Below are 19,388 nucleotides of genomic sequence, written 5' to 3' on the forward strand. Positions count from 1 at the left end.
TTCTGTAGAAGGGTCAAAAAATTTCTTTCCTCATTTACCTACATTCAGGACTGGTTTGACAGCAGGACCTTGTCCCTGTCCCCAGCCTAACATTGCCCCTGTTCCTTGTGTCTCATGGGCTAATTCACTGCACCCTCTCCTACCTGCCCACAGACTGGTGGAAAGCAGAGCTCCTCAGACAAGCAAAAAACTTCCCCCTCCCCAGGGTCTTAAACACATTTTCAGTCTTGAATACTTTCAGTCTCAGTGCATTGGGAATCAGCCCTCCTGCAGCTATTTACTAAATGTTGTTCACATGTGGTAGGACAGTCTGAAGGAAATCACCTTGAGATGTTCCTCCTCTGACATCTGGCATCAAAGCAATGGCCCCTTGACAGCCCACACCTCTGTGTCCATCAGAGCCCAGTCCTGCAGAACCCTGACTGCCTCAGCACCCTCTGCCCCCTTCCCCAGCCCACTTGCCAAAAGCCCCCTGTGTTCAAGGGACTTGGGTTGTTCACACTTGCATAGGCATAGCCAAGCAGTGCAGCTGCTGGCTAACCTGTGCCTGGGCACCCACTGCTTCTTAGTGCTTCTTGTACTGTTCAAACTTCAATGAAATGAAAAAGAAAAAGAAAAAGAAAAAGAAAAAGAAAAAGAAAAAGAAAAAGAAAAAGAAAAAGAAAAAGAAAAAGAAAAAGACCTCATTTTCAGCCCTGACACAAATATTCTCATTTTTTTTCACCCTCCTCCTGCCTGCTTGTCAGGACTTCTCCCCCAGCCCTCCAGGGTTTATTTAACCCAGTCCTGCTCTGGCTCCTTCATTGGTTCAGTCTTTTTTGGGAGCCAGACAAAAGTTCTCACCCAGCCTTAACTCTCCCCCTGCGGCAGACTGCCCCTGCCTCCTTTCCAGAGGACAAATTCAGTTTTCTTTGGGTCTCTGGAGAGGAAGAGAAGCAATAGTTATTATTTTTCCTTCCCACCATGCTTCCCACCAGCTCCAGCTGGTTCCCAGGTCCCTGCAGGAGTGGCAGACATTAGGACATTTTGCCCTTTTGTGTTACACTTTTGCTCTGAGTTCAAGAATCAGCACTTCTTTTTGAGCTCCTCCAAATCTGGACAATGTCTTTTAGTCACTGCATCCTCCAAAGCTGTTTCATTGACACTTACTGGTAATAACTGACAACACATAAACTGAACTTTACATATAAAAGTGCAAAGCTACGGACAGTATTGAATTAAGAATTTTCTACAGACTTCCCCAAAAAAATAGTTGTCTGAAGTTGGCCACATTATTACTTTTTTAAACACCTTGGAAAGAACGTCCTTTTTTTTTCTTTTTTTTTTCCCCTTGAGTAATAGATAGTATATATTGGCATGATCTTCACACCAGAAAGAATAACTAGGAAGAAATTAGTAAGGTCTGCAAGCATTAATGCTGAAGTAGTGCTTTAAATATATGATACAAGAAAATGATAGAGGAGAGAAAGCTCTCCTAATTTATATCCACAAATTCTTAGAATAGCTTTATACACTGATAGGAGAAGGACAAATTTTGAAAACAACATTGATGGCTTTGGACTCCAGTTTTTGCCAAGAACAATATCACACAAGAAGTCCAGTGATGAAATCTGCTGAGAATATGTCCTCTGGCACTGCTCCTTTCCATGGCTCCTCCTCCAAGCATGCAGCATCTCATTAAAAGGTTTACAGACAGCAAAAGATGTTTCAGTGCTTTCTAATTCTTTTTTACAAGATTAGAGACTTATCAGGCTTTTGATTATCTCCAGGATTAATGGCATACATTAATTAAACTGTCATTATGCCTCTTTTTCCACCCTTTGTAAATATAAACCTGAAAAGTAAGAACAAGATTTTTATCTGGATTTATAGAACAAATGCCACAGAACAGTAGTTATTTGGGGTGAAAAATGTGTCCTGAATCCACATTTTGAAGGAGAATTCATCAGGCCTCACATGATCCAATGTACAAGGCTGTATCCACCATGTGCAGCTGCTGCTGTGCCTGTTGCTGGGGATAAAGCCGAGGCAGCCGCTGGTGGCAGGGGCATGGGTGGGGAGGGCTGTGTGCCAGCAGCACGGCTGGATGGATGTGCCATGCAGCTGGAGCCACTGGCACATGTCAGGGGCCAGACTCCCCCCAGATCTGGGGAATGCAGAGAGAAATGTGTTTTCACCCAAGAAATGGCTCTGCAGTGAGCTGTGCTGCTGCGATAGGCAAGCACCATGGGAAGGAGCAGAGAGGGAATTGAGACGGGATTAGGAAGTTGGCTGATAAAGAACAACTAATTTTGGCTGAAAGCAGATGAGTCCTCTCCCAACCCCTCTGTGTAGCAGCTAATCCCAAATGCACCTCTCTAGGAGTTTGAGAAGACTTTATTTTAAAAGAAATAAACACATTTATTCCCAGCGTTATTTTCCACAGACTTGCCAGAACTGGAAGCTGAAATTAGCTAATTGCTTATACAAACTAGAACAAGGAACAGATGTAATCCACAGAGTTACCACTGCTTCTAGACACCAGAGATCTTGTGCTCAGTTCTTTAAATAGGGTTCTAATGCCATTCACCCACTCACAGAAGTTCTCCTTCCCTCTTGATAGATTTTAGGTCTTAACAGAGGTTTCAGAAATTTGCAGCTTCAGTTGCCAGACAAAGTCCCAGAGCTACAAGTCTGTGCCATCAAGGGACCATCCTTTCCTCAGAATATTCTGTGATTCTGTGATCCTCTATGGACAGAGCTCAGGAAAAGGAAGCACCACAGGCTGTGACCAAAGGGTTACAATGATGTACCTGAGCATCCATTAGTGCAGTAAATTACTACAGAAACATTCAGCAAGATGGACAGCATGATCATGTTAAGGACCCTAAGCCAGGAAAAATGCTTCCAGTTTTTTGATTACATATTCCAAAAGAAAAAAACCAGAAGATTAGACAAACCAGCAGCAGCTCTTTGAACTCGTTGCTGGACAGCATGTTCCTCCACTGATAGTGAAAGACTGTACAGCACAGGGAGACAAACTGCTTGAGCCTGTTCTGTTTACAGCTTTGGGGCCAGAGATGGGTGATGGGTACAGTTGCAAAAAGATATTCTGCCACAGATGAGCTCCAGGGGAAGTGTCTTGTGTTTGCAGCTAAGATGACAGCTTTTATTGCCCACTTACGTCTGGTTATGACATCAGTATCAAAAGTGGGGGTTAAGTAAGCACCATCTCACCATTCCTGAATCATTTCATAATGCTGAATATGGTCAAGAAATGTGTTTCCACAACATCCTTTTCCAGTTCACTCTTCCTCAGGACTACCACTAACATGAAAATCCTCTAGGGATGTGTAAATCTAGCACATGATTCCTGGATCTCAGAAGTGAGAAGAAAGAAGGTGGGATATGGAGACCAGAGGAGATCTCTCTGGTGCATTAATCCCATCACCACATGAACAGAGCTGCAGTCCAGCTGCTGGCAGTCAGCATAGGCACACACCTCCTGTTGTTTCTCCACCTGCCAGAAACAGCCTCTTTGAAGATTTCATATCCTGAGGCTTTTGTTGCAGAACTACATGCCTACACTTGAATTATGTCTTTTGTTTGACAAAGATGAAATGATGCAACAGCTGAACACACAAGACATTTTCTCATGTGAGGTTCACAGAGGATTTATCCCATCCCTCTGTGCAGTGCAGTTGAGCTCACCTGTGCTGCTTGTCCTTTCCCAGCAAAGTGACATGTCTATGCTCACTCAGCACAAACAGGCCATTGTGGAAAAGCAGTGGAGGACTAGTAGTACCAGAATGATGCCAGTAAAGATTTACTGACTTTATTTATCTTGGTTATAACTCAAGAAGATTATTGAAATAACTTGTCCCAGCAAGCTGGGCAGACTAACAAGAGGTGGGTTCTGGGCTAGCTGCTGCTGTGTTGATTTCACACATTCAGTCTGGCCAGCGAAGGGTTACCTGCGGAGGTAAAGGTGGGAGCATCAGCAGGTAGAAGGAACAGGAAGGCAGCACCAAGCAAGACACATCAAAAAATGAGAGCAGAAATGTACTTTGAGCCCCAGCTGAGGACCCGAATGAGTGGACAGGCCTGAAGGCTGTGCAGCTCCTCAGAACCGTCACTGTCTTTGCCACCTGGAAGGATATGAGTGAACTTCAGGTTGCACATACATCCTTCTGGACCTGGTGGCCACAGAAGGATTAGAGGCAGCAAAGTGCCAGGGACTTGAGAAGCTGAGTGATTTCCAGCTGCCACCCCTCTTGAGCTCCTTTTGCTGGTGGCTGCTGCTGCCAGACCTGACTCAGAAGGCGCCTGTTTTTCTTTCATTTTTGGCCAACATCTGATTTTTTTCTTGCCCTTTGGATAACTCTGTTGATGTTAAGATCTTATGAAACTTTTTCCATTTCCCCAGGAAATATTTTGTGTTAATATATTCTTATCCTTTCCTTATTGATTTTATCTGCATTAGACTTTTGCCAAGTCTAATTTTTAGAGCCTTACGTTTATTGTCTTAGGTCCCAGTTGTTAAATGTTTTGCTGTTAAATTTTTTTTTTTTTTCCATGATGCACAGTGCACTTCTTTTAAGTGAGGCACAGCTGAGAGGGGTTTATTATTTCTGTGTCATATTGTCAATGTGGGCTAGCAGACTGGATGAATGTATAAGAAACAGGGCATATTCCTATGTGCTTACATCAGGGGCCTGAGGCCAAAAGAAAGCTAAATGAATTATTTTAACTAATTAGTTAAAATAAGAAAGAAAAGAGAAGGGGACACATGTGAAGCCCTAGGCAGTGACTGTTTTCACTCATTCTTCTGGCTATGTGGGTTTTAGCATCAATAAACCATTCTATGCTAGCAAGAAATTTAGTCACAAATACCTTGTATTTTAGGAACAACCTGGATGCTGGGCTTGTAAGTTTGTCTCTTGATAATGTCTCTTGCTTTTCCAGAGCTCTGTGATGGTGCAGGAGAGGATGGTCCAGGGACAGCAGGACTCTGAATACCCCAAGTTAGGGCATGCTATTATGTCCCCTCATATTGGTAATTTCTTTGCTTTGCAGTCATCATCCCATGTGTGAGTGCCATTTTTTAAGGCCTAGCTCCTGGAAGCTGTGAGCAGGTGCCTCATCTGCAAAAGCCAGACCCGATAAGAAATGCCTTTCAAGTCAACTCATGGGATTCCTTCACCTGCATGGGGCTGTGGACATGCCCTGGAGAGCCCCCACTGCACGAGGCTGCAGCCACCACCCAGCTCCTTCCAGGCTGTTGTGTGGATGATGTCCCCAGCTCTGATGACAAAGACAGCTCTCTACAGACTAAGCAGATGCATTAGCAGCAATGAGCAACAGTGGCAGTGCAGTGGTGGCCCAAGGTGTCCCATCAGAGCACCCCAGAGTGACAAGACCCTGCCTGGAAAAACACTAATGCCAGGGAGGGAGGGAGGGAGGGAGGGAGGGAGAGACTGAGCTTGGCCAGAAACACTGAGATGCCAAGTGACTCAGTGGGTGCCACATAAAGGATGCTCAGATTCCAGGAAAGAGCTGTTTTCCCAGAAGCTCAGGGAGCTGTTATCACAGCAGAGCTGTGATAATAGCCGTTTTCCCAGAATATTGGGAGTGAAAGAAACCCTGGATATTAAATATTATTGATACTAGCAATCTCCAGAGCCTGTTTGGTTTGCAGGGGCCTATCACCCATCCTTGGTCTGCCTTTGATGTGCATTCCAGCATACGCACAAAGCACATTCATTTCCTTTTGCAGTGTTTCATTTTCTGCTAGGAAATCTCTCAGCCCCTCAGACAGGCCTGTGTCCATTACACCAGTGTTTTAAACCAGTTTTCATATTGCTAAGAGCCTTAAACAAACTCTGCTAGCTTTCTGCTGCACTGCATACCAGTGTTTTACCATGGTGCAGAGAGTTAAAAATTCCCACAGTAAAACCTATGGCTTATTTTCAGATATTAATCACCATCATCGCTGCAACCACACAAAATATTCATCTGATGACTGACTTCTTGCCAACACCACTGTGAAGCCCCATTTTCTGATACTGCAGTATAAAACAGGGCTTCCCTCTCCTTCAGAGATACCCAAGGGTGCCACCAAAGCAAATGACAGGAGGAATAGAAAGAGGTGCAGCCCAGATTAAGGTGCTCTTAAAGCGTGCAGATTTGCATGTGGGAATTCTAGATGGAAGTTGCCTTAACAAATAAGTGTTTCCATAAAACACTTCCACAAGAAACATCCCTGTAAAAACTAACATGTATGGGAGACAAAGCAGTTCTCTAGCATCATGCTATTTCCTGTGCCACTTCTTGTGTTATTTTTTATCATTACATAATGCTTACAGCAGCCTGCCAGTGACATTGCTGTTTCTCAGGGTACACCACTATGCCTTCAGAGGCTGGTGGTGTGAAAAGACAGGCAAACAAGTTGTAATTTATATCTGCTACCAAGAATGTACAGTGGACCAGTTGAAACTGGAAGAAAGCAGAAGTGGTGGAAGGAGACAGGGCTTGCAACAGAACAAGGTGGGACCAAAGCCAGGGTGGAATTATGGGCAAAGCAGCTCCATGTTTGAGGGTCAGGTCATGATTCAAAGCTTCAGTGGGGCTTTGAGCATGTGTGTCCAGTGGGAATGCAGGAGCAACAAACGTGTCAGGAAACCTTAAAAGCAGGAGGGTAGGGAAGGGAGCATTTGGAGCAGGGTAAACAGGCTGGTTGGAGCAGTCACCGATGCCTAACTATAAAGCCATCATGACCATGGGAGATGTCATATAAAGAGAATCATGACCATGACTAATGAGAGGGGAAAACGAGGAGCTGTGAGCAAGCAGGAAATGGTTCAGCAGTGTAATGGGACAGTCTTCCCTGGAGCCTTGTATTGCTAGGCAAGAAAACACAGCATGCTTTAGCTGAAAACAGGTTCAGATAACAGTTGGTCTGTGTTTTGAGGACTTCCAACACTCAGATGTCAGCTGAAAATTTAAGGGTTTTAAAAGAGGAGCAATGCAAATATTCTTGACAAACTTCCTTGACACGGTAGCAGATCAGCTCTGCTTTGTAGGGGATTCAGATGCATCCAGTAAGTTAAGAGTGGAAGAAGGGGAAATCCCAAGCTGACAAAGAAGCACCCTGAAAAATGAAGACATGGAGGCATTGTCCTGAGCAAGCCTGGCCAAGGGTTAGGTATACAGTATATCACACTGACAAAGTTTCAGAAGATGGTGGTATCACCTAACACTGATTTCCAACACAGGGGACTAGCTGACAGAGCAATGTAGAGAGATTTGAAAATTACATTCAGAAGACTAAGGATTTAACACCAGGTAGAAGAAATAAGCCTGAAATTATTCTGACCAACACTACATGGAACCAGATGCCCTAAAGGGCAGTGGGGAATCCTTTCCTGCAGGCATCCATTTCTGAGGATGGTATCCTCAGGTGTGGTCTTGTGAGGAAGGCAGCTCAAAGATAATATCTGAAGACGGGGAGAATGATGTCTGGATGGAATGGAGCGCTGCAGGCCTTTGTGGATTGGTCTGATCTCGGGTATTACATGAGTCAATAGATACTCAGATCTCTGCTTCATGTGTCTGGCCACCAGAAATTGTCCATGTTCCAGGATTTCTGATGCAATTTGTACATCCAGGATTAAAACTCACCTTATTATAACAGTTGCAGCTGTTACATACACGTGCTATAACTTATAACTATATACAACTATTATAACTTGAGCAGCCTTCAAGGCTTAATTTAAATTCCAGGTAGCTGTTTTAGTCTGCCAAGACAGGGCAGATCTCTGCTAGGAGTTTTACTGGAACTCTCACAGTTATCTCCAGGATAATTCCAGCAGAATGACTTCTGTAAATTGCACATTTTTTCACTGTGCAAATTTTCACTGTGTTGGAACTGTGAGATCTCAGAATAGTGTCACTTGCTTTTTACCTTTACTCAGCATCTGTCTTGATGTTTTGATTACTTGCTTGATAAGTTAAATAAATCTAAACACTGAGGAGAACAAGGACCATCCCACCTGTTGTTTTGGTAGCCCAGATTTAACTGCAGCATTAGAGGAATCTGTTTCCACAAGAGTTCTGATGGGTTTCAATGCTTACATGTAGGGGTGAGGTGATGATCTGCTTTGGCTGCTCCATGGCAAAATGGACTTCACCAAAACAGTAAATCTCCATTTGGGAGACTTAAAACTAGAGGGGCTACTCACTTGAAAAGCCTTTGAAGAACTGGTAACACACATCAAAAAGGCAGACTTTATTTTTTAGTATATTGGAGCAGTATCCAAGCTACCAGGATCAAAACAATGATCCAGAAGGAGAATGTCTATGGTCTCTTGGAAGACACTATGCAGAAATACCTCTTATACCACTTATATCACTATTCTGTCACTTATTTTGGATGAGATAGGCAGATTATGTTGAAAAAGGTCTCCAGGCAAAGGAAATACAAAGATTACTCTAGTTTTTCAAGAAAACAGGTGATTATCATATTATGTCTCTATACAGCAAGCTAACGTTAAAACACTATGGAAAAAATTTGAAACATTACTGAGGCATTCCAAGGCATTTGGGTATTTAAAGATACCAAAATTTGTGTATAGGATGTAGAATGTGGTCTTCCATTCATTGCTCTGATAAATGCAGGTGTGTTCCCTGAAAGCCAATTTAAATTGTACTGCTTCCTGCTACCCTTGAAATACTAAATTTCTGAAGAAATCCCATTGTCTGCATCAATGACAAAAGCCTGGACTTGCCCTTAGTATAAACTTCACCTTTCACTAGCTAACTCCTGAACATCCCTGGGTGCACCAGAAAGGAACAGTATTTTCTTGTTCAGAGTAGGAAAAATATGCCTTTAATGTTGTTAATTCAATAGAACCATGTGATATTATGTATGGTAATGAATCAGCTACTCCAAGATTTGGCAGAATAACTGCAATGTCTCCCCATCCCCTAAAATAATGTTTTGATTAGTGTTCCTAGCTTTCTAAACCCAGGCCCAGGGGCATTGCAGCCCGGGCATGGTGTCAAGTGTCTCGGCTGTGGTATTGGTGTGGCATTAAACAACAACAGCTGCATTGGAACCAGGAGAGGCTGCAAGGAGGAAACTTCTCACATTTCAGGGTCTGTCACTACCTGCAGGACATGTGAGGACACTGAGAGCAGCTCTAAGATCATGCCACTTAGCTGCAGTACACAGGGAGTGGAAAGGATTTTCTTTGGCTGAGTAGACTGGGCCAAACAAGAGAAAAACAATGAATAATATAGGATATAAAATGATTCTTTAGAGTTCCCTGAAACAACTGTGGAAAAAAATGTAAGGGATGAAGAAATTCAAGGATGGCAATTTAAATTAATTTTTTAGGGCAGGAGTAGAGATATCTCCAGGAATGGATGTGATGACAAAGATGATGTAAGTTGCAAGAGGAGTTACCTGACAGCAACTATTTATGCATGAAGCCCCACCTGATGTGGGTGATGGAACAGAGCACCTGCTGGCAAGTAGTAACACTGAATATGGACAGGACGCATCATAACGTGAGAAAGGGAGCAGGAGAAGTGTGCTATCAAGAGAATAAAACAAACAGTGAGGAAGGAAGAGTAAAATAAAAAGTTTATACAGGAATACAAATCAGAAATAAAGCAATGAAGAGGATATGTTTACAACAAAAAACAGAAGAGCAATTACATTGATCAAAAATTTAGTAAGACAGAAAAGATACGATCTCCAGAAACTGAGCTGAGAACAGGTAGCAGACCATCAGCGTTTGTCTTAGTCATCAAACTTAATGAGTGCTTAGGATGTAGTGACCCAAAGTGGTGTGGATCATGAACTTCCCAAGTTCAGCTTGAAGAACTGGATCTTAGCTGCTCCTAGAGGCGCTAGCCAGGAGATACCTTCAAAAAGCTGCTGAACAAACAAAAGCAATACTATTTTGGACTTGACTTCAGTAAGTAGGAGGAAATTATAGAAGGCCTGATTATAAAATATAACTTTAGCTGTAAAGTTAAACATTCATGTTTTCTAGAACGACTGACAAATATAAGTCAATAAACAAAAATGTAAAGTCTTAAATCGTGAGCTTTGGTTAAAAAAAAAGAAAAGTGGTGAAGCTGACTGAGCTGAAAAACTCAGAGACCTGAATGAGGATTAATCTTGGCACTGTAAGTAAAAGATACAAAAACTACTTGTAGGGAGAGACAAACTTACAGAGATACAGAGAAGCAATCCAGACTTAATTGACTGAGTATCCTCTCTAAGAAGACATTAGGAATAGTCCTTACAGAATACAAACAAATACTTATGAGCATATAAAGCTATGGTCTCTAAAGACCGAAAACAAGTCCTTAGGAGAAAATAAAACCAAGTTTTGTACATCAGGATGTGGAGATGTAAAATAAGAATAAGTCAAAACTCATAATAGTTTTAGATGTTGCAATGAAGATGAAAAAGAAGACATTTTTTCAGTAGTATAATAAGGAAAAATAACAAGGAAAGATGAAACAGAGCCACAATGGAGCAAGGACTAAAGAGCTTAAAAATTCAACTCATACATTGACTTAATTTTCAATAGGAAAAATGGAACAAAGTATGGAAACAAGCAAGGCAAAATAAAGGAAATTATAGCATTTGAGGTGTAAAAAAACCTTCAAGTACTCTAATAATGGGCTCTGTCTCCTAAATTCTAGAAGGATTAGTTACAGTGAACCACAGTTTTGGTATCAAGTTAAAAATGTTGCAATTATGAGTAGAGAATAGAAAATATGATGTTTCAAGAAGGAAAAAGTAGCTGGGGCTGGACCAGTACTCCTGACTTCAGGAGTAGGCATGGGTTTAAAGAACTGAAAAAAACTGAAAAGAGAGAATAATTAAAGACATAAAAATAATTGCTGAGCAGGAAGAAAGACACATGGGTTTACAAAGTTTAATTATCCCAGGCTGACAGAAGAAAGAATTTCCCCTGAAAAAAACCCCAAAATACCAACAACCAAAATCAACCAAAAACCAGAACTCAACTGACCTAATTCCACTGAGTGCCAGCTGGTATTTTGATACACTGTCAAACAGGAAATGCTTGATATAACTCAGGAAGATAGAGGATTGAAATGGGATCAAAAATTATACCAGGCTTTCACAGCGAGAAGGTAAAGCAGATCATATTGAAAAGGAAACTACTGGGCTGACCTTGTTAGGGTTTATCAAAGATCACGCTTAGTTGCATCTATATAATCTATATAATTATATATTTTCTGCTGAGGCTTCAGCAAATGCTGTATTTTTCCAATGGCCTTTTCTAGAGACACAAGTAGCCTGTGATAGTCAGCATAATGCAGAGCTAGAGTATCACAAAGGAATAAAAGGTGACATTGAGAAATAGGTAGTAGGAATGTGTTCAACATTAATGCTATGAAGGGCACTATCACTTGGGGATCAAAAATGATTTTTGCTGATTCTAAAGCAACAGAAGGAAATGGTTTGAGGGGAAGCCTACTATTAGTGATATGAAGTTAGATGAATGTGAACTACCGCTGCCACACAGCCACGAGTAAAGCAAATATGTGAAGCCGGCAAATTATGAATATTGGTGTCTCACACTGTGAGATCCAATCTGAAACACTGCTGACATTCCTGGGCATCCCCTGTCAAGAAGGATTAATTGAAACAGGAGCAAATGAGACAATGATCAGACTAATGGAGACTCTCCTATAGGAGGGACTGGCGCCTACTTAGCAGGGAAGAGAAAAGGAATACAAAAGGTTTCTAAAAATACATCAAGAAAGAGTAAACACCAGGGGAAGAAAATATCTATATAAGGGAAAGTGGCATAAGATGGAAATCTAAACTAGTTACAAACAACATTAATGTAGATGATAGAATTTGGCTTTTGTGACTCAGAAGACCAAGACTGGCATGTCACCCCAGCAGTAGCCCTGGAATAAAAAATTTGCCTGGTACACATGCAGCAGGATCCCTGCAAAGAAGGACTGCACCCTACAGGGCTGTCTGAGAAGCTGGACACTGTGCTTCATGTTCCTGTGTGTTCCCTGAAGAGAAGAAGGCAGGCCACTGTTTCTGGTGGCAGGAACACCATGAGAACCCCCACATGTGAGCAGCCAGCCTGGTTTAACTGGAGCTCTGCAGCCCTCCCTAGACCTTGAATTAAACGCTATATATGCATGGAGATCCAAAAGTGTTCACCTTCTGCAGCCAGCAGTGTCCCTCACTCCTGCTTTGCTTTAGCAGTCCAATTCATTCCTCCCATTTGACTGAGAAGCTCTCCATGTCAACTTGGCTGTTAGGCTTTACGTGTTGTTGTTACATGTTTTGTGGGATTATACTATATCACTGCTGGACATGCACCACTGACTCCACTCCACAGTGGGGGAACACATACTGTGCTCCTTTTTTTGGGACTTCCAGGTGTCTTGGCTGCCAAAAACATGTATTCCCTAATAGACTACACAGTACCATCTTCTTGCAGTGGAGGATTATCTGTTACAGAAAAAGTTACAGAAAAGTCGAAGCTGTACAAGCCATGCATTATATAATAAAGCTGTAAGCTGTGCACAATATTACAATGTATTTTCCTTGTAACAGTAAATGTCTTCAGTAGCACAGTGAGTGAATTGTACCAAAACCAGTCTAAAGTTAGTGCCTACAGTGGATTAGGTGCTACCATCACTTTATCATGGACATGTGATTAGGAGAACTGCTTTGTTTAAAAGTTACAAAATCTTTTTGAAGTCTAAGCTTGGATGAAGCTAATCTGCACAGGAAGCAAATATTTTTCTTTCTTTATATGTCACTGGTGTTCTTCCATTTCAGCTCCCTAAGAGTTTGTGCCTTTTAAAGCAAATAAATATACTTCAGGGCTGATGGGAACCAGGCAGCTGTGTATTCCTCATTTTGCACAGCGATGGATGCGTCCAAAAGCCTTGGGTTTGCTCTAGTGCTCTGACCTGAAGAGTCAGATACTCGTGTTTCACATTAACTGCAAGTGTATGAATAACTTGAGATTCACTGGGCTCAGAATTTAGGAAAACAAGAATAGAAACCGATACTTGTGGTAGAGAACATAGGACATGAGAGAAAGCAGGAGAATCACAACTGGAAATCTTGGATAGCAACTAAAGGAAAAAAAAAGACAAGAGAAAAGAAGAGAAATGAGAAAGCTGAGTGAGAATGACAAAAGCATTCACACAGCCAGCACCCATTCAGGGTTTGGATGAGAGGAGGAACAAAAGCCACAAAATAAAGAAGATTTCAGCGTTTGCTCACCATACAAAGCAGGTGCTAACGTTAAAACACACTTAGGTGCATTCAGGAACATGGAATTGTAGAATAATGGTATAATATAGTTTGGAAAAGATCCTTAAGATCATTGAGTCCAACCATTAACCTGGCACTGCCAAGTCCGCTACTAAACCATGTTCCTAAATGCAGCATCCACGTCTTTAAAACACCTCCAGTCATGGTGACTCCACCATTTCCCTGGGTAGCCTGTTCTGATGCTTGATAATCCCTTCTGTGAAAAATGTTTCATAATACCCAATCTAATCTTGTGTCCCTCCCCTGACACAACTTGAGGCCATTTCCTCTTTCCTATCATGTGTTACCTGGGAGAAGAGGCCAACCCCACCTGGCTACAACCTCCTCTCAGGTAGTTGTGGACAGCAATAAGGGTCTCCTGAGCCTCCTTTTCTCCAGGCTAAGCACCCCCAGCTCCCTCAGCCACTCCTCACAGGGTTTGTGCTCCAGACCCCTCACCAGCTCCATTTCCCTCCTCTGGACACGCTCCAGCCCCTCAATGTCCTTCTTGTGCTGAGGGGCCCAGAACTGGACACAGCACTCGAGCTGTGGCCTCAGCAGTGCCAGTACAGGGGGACAATCCCTGCCCTGCTCCTGCTGGCTACACTATTGCTGAGCCAGGCCAGGATGCCACTGGCCTTCTTGGCCACCTGGGCACAATGCTGGAACACAGGTTAAAATTAAACACAAATCAAATTTCTTTTTTGATCCCATCCTGAAGCAAGAATCAGATTAAGAACAGATTCAGAATATTTGTTTTGGGGAATTTCTTTATCTAATTGAAACAGAGCACCTTGAAATTTTCACAAAGTCAATGAAAATGCTGAAAACCCACCATTTTCTGTCCATAAGAATATTTCACATTGACTTTTGAATTTTGCATTTTGGCTTTTGCATTGATTTTTGTATTCACTAAGAAAAACTTGAAAGATTTTGAAAAATATTATCCTGAAATAACAGAAAAACACTGTATTTTTAAAATTGACTGTTGAAATTTTTTTTTTAAAAAAGCAAACAAAACCAACCAACCAACCTTAAACCCAAACCAAGAAAAAAATAAAAAAAGCCACAAAAAAGCCAACCAAACAAACAAAAAAACACCAAACCAAGCCAACTGAAATGTTTCATCTTCCTGAGAAGCTTCTGGAAGTTTTCCTTTTCCAAAATAAAATGCTTCCAACATACGCAAGTTTACATGGAACCTTTCAGTTTTAACATGAATGACATTATTTAACTGAAAAAAACGTCTTCCACTGTAAAAAACTTACATTGTGTGGCCATTCACACCCTTTTCATTATTCTCAATATATTTTCCAGTCCTGATCAGTTACCCCCCCTGCCAAAAAAGCTCTATCCACTAGAAAAAGGAGGAGAAGAACTCCTGCTGTTCTGCACATTGCTACACATACCCTCTGCTTTTTTACATTAACCCTTTCCCCATCAAGACCCTGCAGCATCCAGGTTTTCAGGGCAGCTGCCAGCTCCCCTCTGCAGGACTAGTACAATGGGGCAGGATCAAACCAGAGACCCCATCCTGACACCCTCGCTGTGGACAGTGGCAGTAGCCCAGCTGGAGCAGGCAGGATCTGGTCCTCAATAAACACAGTATGTTTTGTTGTGTTTTCATGTTGACTGTCCTGTTCCCTCCCTTAGCTGCCTCAGAGTTGAGTAATACTGAATAAATGCTGATAACTGACAAAGGAATTCTGTGTGCAAACAACACTGGCAGTGCAGGCCTGAGGTGTGTTGAGCAATTCTTTAAATTGTTTCTGCACTGAGGAGGAACAGCCAAGGTGGTTAATTGTAAGCTGTGTACACTAGTAGGTCAGGAAAAGACGTATTGCACTAGTAGGTCTAGGTTTCTAGTGCTCTAAGTGCATCATTAATTTCACATCATCACAAGACAGGTGGCTTCACAGCTCTGGCAGCACTGGTGCTGGGCTCTAGAAAGATTTATTACTGTTATTTGAGTTTATTAACAGAGTGCTTGGGCAGTGGTGAGGACAGGGTCATTCCAGTAAATGCAGTGGAAAAATCATCCTTAGTGCAGAACTGCGCTCATCCCAAGGAGCTGAGAGGTTGTGGGGGGGATCATGCTCACTGAGTGTGACTCTTGAATGATCTTTTAACTCTGCATTGAAAGCAGGAGCTTGTCTATTGCCTATTTTCCATAATGTCTATTATGGAAAAGCTAGACACAGCTAAACAGCGCTTGGAGCTCAGCTACTAAGAGGGGGGGTCAGGATTGGGTGGGATGTGTCACCAGCTCAGTACACAGCTCAGCACAGTGAGCCATCCCGTGAGCTGCCCCAGCTCCAGCATGGGATGGACAGTGGGTGACTGCCTCAGAGGCAGTGGGTCACTCTGCAGTGGCTACTCTGCAAATCTCAGAGTAGAAAGAACAAATGCTATCATGTAGCTCCTTGCCCTAGCTTGGCTGGACAGCACCAACATTGCCCTTGGAAACCTTTGTGGAACTGCTGCTGGTATGGTTGAACAGAGGCAGGAGCTGCTGTGGAGATGACAAGTCTTGGCAGAAATATTTATGGGTCTGTAGCTGCTTAAACCCAAAAGAGCTGTTCAGTAATCAACTCATGGTTCTGTTTAACAGTGTGAGCAGAAGGGTCTCTTATCCCTCTAATAGCTTAAAATTAGCAGGTGTGTTCTCTGGCAAAAGAAATCTTTCAAGTTTCTCAATACTTATCCCTTATAATTCGCATGTTTATTGTAGCATTTGTCCTTGAGTCCATGTATTGAAGAAAACCCAAGAAACACATCTGAATAAAGCAAAGCCTCATCAAACACCATATCATGACAAGCAGTGTCACCACTCAAGGATCACTGTCACACCACAGGCACTCCTTTGTGTCAGCACTGTCTCTTCTCCAAGCATCACAGATACCATTCCCACCAGAGCTTTCGATTTTGTCAGAGCTCCCAGGGTCACATGCCCTGGAAGTGTCCCTGGTCTGTGCCTGAGGGACAATTAGAACGAGTGATGTCTTTTTTTTGCTACTGACATCCTCCCCCAAGAAGAGCTGGGCACCTGCACAAAGGGAAGGGGTCAGTAGTTTTCCTTAACCATCCCAAAAACAGGGAAGGAAAAGAAGTTGTTAGGACTTTAATGGGCCTGTTTCAGAGGCAGCATTCCTCTAGTTCCAGGCAGAGCATAAATATCACCCATGAAAGAAACAACATCTACACCAGTGAGGCAGAGGCAGATCTTGAGGTTTTACAGACTAACAGGGACCCCTCAGTAGACAAAACCAGGCTCTAGTGTCTGTACCTGATTCAAATCTGAACCATGTGTGTGTTGCCATCACTTGCAATGACACAGCAGCAGCACAGCAGAGGTAGAGCCCATAAGGGCTTTTTGCACTCAGAACTGCTGGTAGGAATAATCAGTAGAGGAAGGCAGAGAGCCTGTTCTACAAATCCTTCTCTTTACGTGTTTCTTTTCGTTGTGTCAATGGACACGTTAATCAGTGTTTATCCTGGCACTGGCCAGCAACAGCAGCAAAGCCAGAGGTCTCTTTTGTTTGTAATCTCTGCTGAACAGATGAGTCATTGCTGAGCACCATCAGATCATTTCTGGTTTTTAACACCCTGCTCATGTCATTACAAAAATCCAGCCTTGAATGGAGTAAATTAATTTATATTTTGTCTTGTCTCCATGTTCTTTTTGATATTTAGAATGTGATTTCCATAGAAAAGCAATAATTCTGATCTGGGTTTGGGGACAGCATCACATCATAGGCTGTGTCCAGCACGGCACTTTCTGGGCACCAGCCAGCAATTCATAGATGACCTCCACTGAAACAGGCCTCTTTTAGTTGTCCTGTCATCACTGACTTGCTGTTGCATCTTTCTGAAAAAGCAAGATAGCTCTGAAAAGTTTATTAGGCCCATTTCTGTTTGTCTAACGCCAAGTTTAAAGATTCCTGGCCTTTTTTTGGTGATTTCTTCTGGGAACATTGCACCCACACTGCACTGCAATGTGCATCAGCTCAGCAGCTGCCCTCAGATCAGGAGATTGATTGTCTCTCAATGCTGCTGTGCTTTAAGCATTCACCATACAAAAATCTCCAGGGGGCACATCAAAATGAAAAGGAAGTGCAGTTATCCAATGTTATCCATGCAGTTATCCATTCCAACCCCAAAAAGAGCAAGGAACCTGAGGGTCACCAAAATCATCAAGGACCTTCCCGAAAATTTGCAATGAGGCTGAAGTTGTGTCTGTCCACCATGTGTGTACAGTGGAAAATGTTCTCCATGGGAGCTCCAAAGGGAAATTGCTGCTGGGATTAACCAAACAGTCTCATTCTCTTGTGTGAGTCCTTAAGGATACCACACTACAATTTCTGCTGTCTTTCTAGTTTGCATTTTTATTCATGGAACTTCTTGTATCAGCTGTGAATTTCTTTGGCTCACTGTAATAGTAAGGAGTCATTTTCAACGTGCAGCTGCTGGAAGAATAATAGTGAGAACAATGGCCTTAGGCAATGCCTAAGTTCATGTTTGCACAGAGCCTCTTGCAATGCTGCCTGAGATGTGTCTGGGGATGCTGCTGTGCCTAAGTGTTTTATCATAACATGATTGATAATTTGATATATTTCATAAGGAACAATCAAGGTTAAATGAGATAAATTTTATGGTTCAGCCACTGCTTTATCAATTTCTGGTGAAAGTCATGTCTACCCCTGCACCAGGCTGTAGTGGTAGAGGAACAAGAGAGTTTGCTCCCCTGGCTCTCTAGTACCATGACAGGGCTGAAGAAAGCAGAGATCCTTCTTTCCTGTGTCTCAGACAGCAGAAGATATTAATTTTGGGAAGGGGTGTATCCTTCTGAATCCTATAACCAGACACCAGACCTTTCATTCTGTTTGAGTTGAAGTCCTGAGCAATCTCAAGGCAAGCTAGAAAAGTCAAACAGTGCAATCACCTTTTTCATGCTTTAGGAATTTGTACCACTGTGTGCTTCCAAGGAAAGACCAGTAGGGTAGTCAGGCTAGTGAAGGACTTTATCTTTCATCTCAGAATCGAATACCATGGCTCTGAAATATGAACTAGTTTATGGAGTCTTGTAAAGCCCAAAACTATAAAAATGAATATATATGAAAAAAATCTCTAAACAGCCCTGTGGCAATTTTGCTGCTGTGTAGGATTCTTTCCTGGGGTTGCTCCACTCCCATGTGTCACCAGGCACTCTTGGCACAAGTCATGCCTCATCTCACAGCAAATCATACACAAATCCCCGTGCTTTGTGCCTGGGGCTTCTCCCACCACTTTCCCTTTACTCTGCCCAGCTCAGGTCATGCTGTGCTCTCATCCCAGAGAGGAGCCCGTGGAAAGGACTTAAGCTTCTGCCTGTGGCAAAAGCACTCTTACAATGACTCTTTGCTTTTTTCTCCCCATTGTAGTGTCTTTTCACTTACCAACTCCTATCTCGGGGTCGGGGATCACAGGCTAGCACCCCTCTCTGGGCAGCTGCCCTTCCATGTGCCTGCTCTCAGTGCCTCCCCAGTGCCTCTGGCACATGGCCATGCTCTCTTCCTCCTGGGGACGTGCTGTGGCCAAGGTGAAGAGTGCAAGCAAAATCCTTGTTAACATTTTGGGAATGCATTGATGTGTTTGTACATAAACTCCTGGAGCTTCACCAAGTTAACTCTGTGTCATGATGCATACAACCACTTGTGGGACTACTGCTTCATTTCATAGATAAGATCGCTATTTGATAGTCAGCCTTCTTCCGATTTGGTGAGGTTTTTTCCTACATGTACTTATTCCATGTACATGATTTTGACATTGCTCGACCATGCAGATTTGGCCATGTGTTTAGTGAAGAGACCCTTTCCCTTAAGTCACTAAAGACCATCAAACACATGTTTAGCTGCGCTTTTGAAAAAAAAACCCACAAAACCTTGCCTGTGACTTTGGTGAAGAGCAGCAAAAGAGATTACTCCCATGAAGAAAAGAACCTCACAGGACGAGAAGTCATCTGCGTACTACCTAATGTGTGGAAGAAAACAACAGCCAGAAGTTTATTGGAAAAGCAGACACAGGTTAG

The sequence above is a fragment of the Cyanistes caeruleus genome, chromosome 1 (genome assembly GCF_971803275.1).
Source record: "Cyanistes caeruleus chromosome 1, bCyaCae1.hap1.1, whole genome shotgun sequence".
In the NCBI taxonomy this organism is placed as follows: Eukaryota; Metazoa; Chordata; class Aves; order Passeriformes; family Paridae; genus Cyanistes; species Cyanistes caeruleus.